This window comes from Varanus komodoensis, unplaced genomic scaffold (assembly GCF_004798865.1).
Source record: "Varanus komodoensis strain SLA01 unplaced genomic scaffold, ASM479886v1 scaffold54, whole genome shotgun sequence".
NCBI lineage: Eukaryota > Metazoa > Chordata > Lepidosauria > Squamata > Varanidae > Varanus > Varanus komodoensis.
In genome coordinates this window covers 1,719,584-1,726,571 of record NW_025336142.1, presented here as the reverse complement: position 1 = coordinate 1,726,571, position 6,988 = coordinate 1,719,584, and the positions used below count along the sequence as shown (strand labels likewise).

Below are 6,988 nucleotides of genomic sequence, written 5' to 3'. Positions count from 1 at the left end.
CTTGAAATGCCTTCGGAGCTCAAAATTAGCTTAATTGCATGAAGGAAAACCTTGCCAATTACTCGGGGTAGATGCTTGCAGAAAACTGAATCGATAACAGCAAGGTCTGTGCTTGTGTAAAGCACTTTAACGAAATGAATAAACCAATCGGCGAACTGACAGGCAGTCAGAAGTTACTTCAGGCACTCCGCCAATTTCGGAGTGTATTCGCACTCTCCCTCTATCTCTGTCTGTTGCTAGGATATTTGTCAACAGAACAAGAAGTACCCTGGCTCCTGGGAGATACTGAATCTAATATTCATAATTGTCTTGTGAGGAAACAGTGCTTCTGCATTCCACAGGTGAGTCCGCGATGGATGAATTTTCTTTTATATTGAATCTTTCATATCCCGACTGTGTGAAGGTAGCAGCTAAACATTTGCAATTCAATGCTTCTGTTAATAATGTCGATTTTAGCGCACACTGCCTCCGATATTGGAAACCCTTTGAACGGGTGGTGCAGGGGGATTGTGAACAACTCGGCAAGCAATATGAGAAACTTGTCGTGCAGCTCTTGGTACTGCTTGGGCCAAAACAAGTGGGAATCGCAGGCAGCCAGCTGCGTGAATGACATCACTTAACGGTGCCGTGGCAAGGCCTTGCTCGCGGTGCCCTGAGCTGTCTGAGGGCGTCTCCAGTCGGACGCACTGGGCTGTGCCCGAGTAGCTGGACCCGGCGTGGCAGAGCGGGGGTTCCTGCAGAGCTTCCTGTGCTTTCCAGCGTGTCCCCTGCTCTTGGAACTGGGCTGAACTGGGAGGAGCTCATTGCTCAGTGGTTGCTCTTCTTGAAGGCCCCGAGTCCACCCTCCTAACCGGAGTTCATTACGTCTTCCGTAACGCCCCCGGTGCGGAAGAAGACCCCATGGGAAGGCTGTGCAAGGTGCAGACGGCTTCTGCTTCGCTGAGCTATTTCTAATAGAACAGACTTCTCGCTGTGGCTTGTTTCTCTGAAATGCAACATAAAACGAGATGGTGCAGCTTTTTAAGGCTTTTGCATACATCACTCTGCATTGGGAGAAAGCCCATTTTAAACCAAGGAATGGAAAATGATGATGCTCATAATCAGTATTCGAGGAATAACTCATTTTTGCGAAGAGAAGACTGCCATTTCAGCTCCATTTGGGTTGCACTTCAAGACTGCATAAAGCGGGGGTATAATTTGAGACTTCAGTAGGAAGGAGCAGAGAGATTTAGACAGAGAGTAAGAGAGAGGCCTGATCCGCTCACAACAGATAAGATCAGAATCAGGATCCAGTTTCGAGTGCCGCTGGCTTCCACAGTGGCCAAGCAGGCTCTTCTGGGAAATTTGTAGCTAGGATGGGAATGCACCAGATTCCCAACTCTGCTCTCCAGAAGAAACATAGAAACAGAGCGAGTCAGAAGGGGTCTCCCAGGCCATCTAGTCTGACCCCCGGCTCCAGCCGGCTCCGCTCAGGACATGCCCACCATGTGGACGTCCAGCCTGTCCTTGAACACCCTCAACGATGGGGCCTCAACCACCTCCCGTGGGAGCCCATTCCACACCCTCAGGGTCCCGACTGTCAGGAAGTGCTTCCTGGCATCCAAATGGAACCTGGGTTCCCTGAGCTTTCCCCGTTGGAGCGCGTCCTGCCTTCCTCTGCAGGAGAGAACAGGTCTCTACCACCTCCGTGTGACACCCCCTCACATACCTGTATGTCACCAGCATATCCCCTCAGAGTCTCCTCTTCTCCAGGCTGAAGAGACCCAGTTCCCTCCGTCTCGCCTCATACAGCTTTCCCTGCAAACTGGCCACCAGCCTTGAGGCCCCGCGCTGCACGGACTCCAACCTGGCTAGATTTTTCAGTACGGTGCTCAGATCTGAACTTTAAATCACTCTAAATGCAGAATGTGTCGTCTCTGATGCTACAAGAGCAAAAGGCAAGAGGAACACAGAGGAAGAGCGCTCAGGGTGGCATCACAGGGCTAGAGGTTTGATCTGGCCCATCCCTTGGCCAGCGGTGGCACCTCGGCTGCCGTGTGGGGCGGCTTCAATGCCAGAACCGGACAGTGGAAGCGCCTCCACCCCCCCCCCCAAGTTGCAGCACCGTGTCACACTCAGTGCTGGCGCAGTGGTGTCAGTGCAGGAAAAGGCGCCTCGGAGCAAGCCGGGGCCTCAGCATGCCTGGCATGCACACAGACCCATTTAAGCTGCAATCCTGTGCATGTGCAGAGAGCAAAAAAGTCCCCCACAACCCAGCCTGGCTGGCCAGCATGCACAGGACTGCTGTTCTCATTGGTCATCACAGCTACTGCTCTGTGTAGCTCCAGGCACTCTGCCCAGAGACAGAGTTTTCCCCGGAAGAGGGGCTGGGATATACGACCTTCCTGGAGGGCGTTTCTGCTGCAAAGGAAAAAAATGATGGTTCAGTTTTATTTCTGGTACTGGGCTGTTTGCAGAAAATAAATCCACGATTCTTTCCCCGTGAGGAGCAAATCTAACTTTCTTTTGTTTTGCCATTGCAGGTTTCTTTTCCTTCTGTAGGAGTCTGGAAACTGGATAAAGATGGGAAAGGACTGGGAAAGGAACCTCAGCGGCTGCCAGGACCCTAAACTTACATGTGTACGCATTCCCCTATCTGCTCAGAACTCCCCTTTGATGAAGGTAACCGAGAGGGATTGATTAATTGGTTATTCACAACTAATTATGCAATGCACTTCATGCAGACAGTCCTTGAAGCTGCCTGACCACTCACCGTCTTTTCAGCCAGCCCCTCCGTCTGCTTTCTTTTTTCATCCACTGTTACAGCAACTGTTACAGTAAATATTTTAAAGAAATAACAGTTGTGCCTCCAGCCTCACAAACGCACTTTCACTCAAAAATCACCCCCTGCTAGGGATACGCGGCCTTTGAAAGTCTGTTCTGTCCACGTTTTGTGGATTTTCAGGTGCTTCGTGCTTCTCAAATTCACATCCCCATGAGCATTTTCACGCCTTAGTCAAAAGTGGGAAAATGTGCATTTTCCTGATTTTTTTTATTTTTCATGTTCTAAATTTGTGGAAAAGTTAAAAAAGAGGTCTGCAGGTCTGCAAGATCTGTGTGACTTGGGAAAAGCCTGTTCATAAAATGGGTAGCTCGGATTCACTGAAACCTGAACTCATTTGATTCCACCGGAGACTCCGCCAACATCCCTCCCCTAAAGTCTGCTGAAACCACACTGGCTGCACCTCTTGACAAAGCTGATAAATGCTGCAGTCCTGCTTGTTTTACATCTCAAATATTTCTGCCCGCGTGATTTACTTGCCTTTGTCAAGGACAAAAACAGGAGCAAAGGAAATCCAAGGTCACCCCAAACTCAGGCCTTTCGTTCAGCCTGCGAGTCATGTGGGGCACTGTTTGCCAACTTGCCATTTATGACTAATTCAGGCCTTGTTCTGACAGGATCTGAAGAGAGGCCAGAAATGCTACTTTTACAGCATTATGAAAATATACGACAGCAAAGCACCGAGGGAAATGTTGCACCGCCGGTATGCGATCAATCTGCAGTGCCAGAATGTGCTGGGTGAGTGTCAGTCAATATAGGCTCTTGCATCAGCAGCCCAGAGAAATTGGAGAGCAGCAGAGAAGAGCCAGGGGCTCGAGGCGATTACGAGGCGAGGTTTATGGGCCATGAAGCTACATCAGACACACACCCGGCGCACTCCGTGCTTTATAGGCAGAGTTCGGCAGCCTTCAGCCAAAAGCCTTTGTCGCTCTCAGCAGGGCAGCGGGAAAACTAGGCGGAGAAATGATGTGGGTCCAGAGTTATTTATGCTCTCCTCATCCGCCGGGCTGTTTATCTTCAGCTCCCATCCCCAGAAATGATGCAAACACAGAGCAGCAACCGAAAGATAAATGCTTTCGAATAAACGCTTAACTCTCACAGCTGCCTTTAAAAAATATCACCCCACGACTTCTGCCAAAGTCGTGTTATCGGGGAGGTGTTCTTCCGAGTATTGTCCCATGCTCCGGCTGCAAAACTAAGCGCAAGGGGTCTCTGGGCTGGCAGCAGTCTGGAGCACATGAATGAAAGCGAGGGCTGTCATTCAAGCGAAGGTTTCCCAACCCCCTTGCAGACATAGAAACATAGAAAAAGAGCGGGTCAGACGGGGCCTCCCGGGCCATCTAGTCTGACCCCCGGCTCCAGCCGGCTCCGCTCACAACATGCCTACCATGTGGACGTCCAGCCTATCTTTGAACACCCGCACCGATGGGGCCTCAACCACCTCCTGGGGAAGCCCATTCCACACCCTCGGGGTCCTGACTGTCAGGAAGTGCTTCTGGCATCCAAATGGAACCTGGGTTCCCTGAGCTTGGCTCCCTTGGAGCGCATCCTGCCTTCCTCTGCAGGGGAGAACAGGTCTCTGCCCACCTCCGTGTGACATCGCCTCTCATACCTGTCTGTCGGCAAAGCATTTGTGAAGCATTTTTCCAGCAGGCTTTTCATGATCAAGGCAGGGTGGAGTGCTCTCCACATTCAGGCATGAAATGGTCCAAGTTTTTCATCCCACAAAAGACCCCAGGTTAAGCCCAGTCTCTGGCTCTCCCAGCTAGGAAACTGGTCAGCCCAGCCAGCACGGAGCGAGAGGCCTGCTTGGGCCAGGACGGCAACCCGTGGCCACACTGCCCTGGGCGTGGGCATCTCCATCGCGAAATACGCGGAGGTTTGGACGTGGCTCTGCACCGGCCGCTGAGTGCAGGGGGCACCTGGGTGCTGTAAGGAGGCGCTTGAGCCCCGAGGCAGAAACCCTTCTTCCCCTGGGGAGTTGCAAAGGGGGAGCCTGGCGCCTCCTGAATCTGCAGATTGGCCCACCCCTTTCTGCGCTGCAGGCCCTGCCAGTTCCATGCTGGAGAGAGCCAGGGACACAGCCGGCTCTTCCGCCGAGCGCCAGCCTCTCTGCGGAGGGGCCTGGACACAAGCCGCGCGTGGGCGGAACAGACGCGCTCAGCCCTGGGGGTCACGCTCCGGCGCTGCGTCTTGCCGAAGGGCAGTGCCAGGCGGGCGGCTGGCCGTGCAAAGCTGGCCGGAGAGCTTGTTTCTCAAATGCCCTTCCTGGCACAGAGCTTTGGAAAGTAGGCCTGTCGCTCTCCAGGAGCCAAGCCATGCCAGGGCGGTTGTTTCTGTAATTTAGAGAGAAAGTGCCAGAACTAAGAGGAGGCTGAGGGAGAGGGAGGCATTTGTCTCACAATTAAGGCAGCCCGAAGCAGGCCTCTCTCATCTTTCACTCCCGCAATCATAGCAAACCGTGTCACATCGCCACAGGGTAACGGTTGCCAGCAGAAGGCTCACAAGCCCCTCTTGCAATTACAGTTGTTATTTTCTGACTCCACCATCCATGCATGGCAGGGAGCCCTTTTCACGCCATCAACTTTTATGGCCTTTGCGGCTCACGCTGACTAACGCGACAGCACCATCCTGGTGGCTGAGCAATCCCAGACCCCTTTCCTTCGCCACCGCAAGTAGCAAGCGCCTGCTAAGAGAGGCACTCATCTCCCCACTGTGCCCCCCCTTGATGAGATGGAGCTGTGCGCCTCTGACGCTCCGTGACCCCTTTTAAACATTTTTAAGGGCTCATCACAAAGCAGCAACTCCAGTGTTACGCCTCCTCCCTGAATGGTGCAAAATGCTTCCGAGGGCCAGGACTGAGAAAGGCACCCCGCTCCCTCGGACACAGGCCACGAGAGGGCACGGCCAGGCTCTCTGGTTAAATATGAATCAAGAAGCCCGCAAGCACTCTCTCGGGAAGAAGGAAAGATGAATGGCTTTTCCTCCTCTGTGAGAATTGGACACTTAAGTCGTCTTTTCCATCTGTCTCACTTCGCAAAATGCAGGGAACGCATCTGCAAGGCAGGAGAGGTGCTTACAAAGGGGGTGGCTTGGATCCTTTGCTTCAATTTTTTAAAAAGTGCTCTGATTTCCTGCAACTTAATATGCTCTTTATGGAACCAGATACTGGAAATCTCACAGAAATTGCCATTTTGCGGGGGGGGGGGGTTGCATGGAGGAGAAATGGACAGTTTTGGCAATGAAAAACATGCTACATAGAGAGGGAAGATACATAAGGGTGAATAAACAGATCAAAGCAGCCGAGTCTGACCAGAGGCCAAGGCGAGGACAATGGCCACTACCAAGAACACAAAAAGAAACATATCTATAAACACTGTGCCTGGAAACCTGTTTGAATTAAATGAAAATGGTGATTCCTACGAGAATTCCTGCTATTCGCCATGATTTCGCAAGAGCAAGAATCTTGGTCTTTATATCTGCAGTGACATCTCTAAACTTGTGTGATAAAGATGAAGACAAGAAGGGCAGCCCTCTTGTAGGAATAACAAATATGGACTGAACACTCCAAGTGGTAGCAGAAGGTAGACTGACTTCTTATTGCAAGTCCAATATGGGATTTCATATGTATTTGTCAAATTAAAATTTGCATGCATTAAAATGATGTATATGAAGATGGTGACTAAGTTTGGCCCTGATTCCTTTCTTTTCCCAGCCCCAGTATTTAAAATACCCAATGGAGAATATGACAAACACAAATATAATTAATATTTTGTTTGTGACTATAATAACTGGTCGAGCTTTTCCCATTTTGTTCTTTGGCAAATGAGGTATTCATGTAGGTTGTTTTGCTTTCTTTGTGGTCCATTTATCCAGTTCTGTGAAGTGGGTGCTACTGAGTTTCATGCACTGTAAATAAGGATAATTGAGCAATTCTGACTTCGTGTTGTGTGTGAATGCCCCTTCCCCCAAACCTTGTTTCCAAATATCTGAAACTCTATTAGACCACCCTGGAGTTTTCCTTCAGCCTCTGGGAGACCTTTTCCCTTTCCTTGCTGTCCCGGTTGCATCATTACAACCAAGCCCGTGTCGGCTAATTGTGTGGCACTTCCATTTTCCTGAAAGGAAAGGTTAGTTGTTTCCACAAGGCTAAAACCCTGTAAGAGA

General features: G+C 50.8%; 1 long non-coding RNA gene across 1 annotated transcript; it reads left to right on the top strand.

Annotated features, from left to right (window-relative positions):
• Window positions 1–268: 268 nt before the first annotated feature.
• Window positions 269–6,495, top strand: LOC123032427. The gene is made up of 4 exons (XR_006416480.1): window positions 269–341; window positions 2,523–2,661; window positions 3,439–3,559; window positions 6,307–6,495. It is a non-coding gene; the product is annotated as an uncharacterized LOC123032427 (long non-coding RNA).
• Window positions 6,496–6,988: the final 493 nt, after the last annotated feature.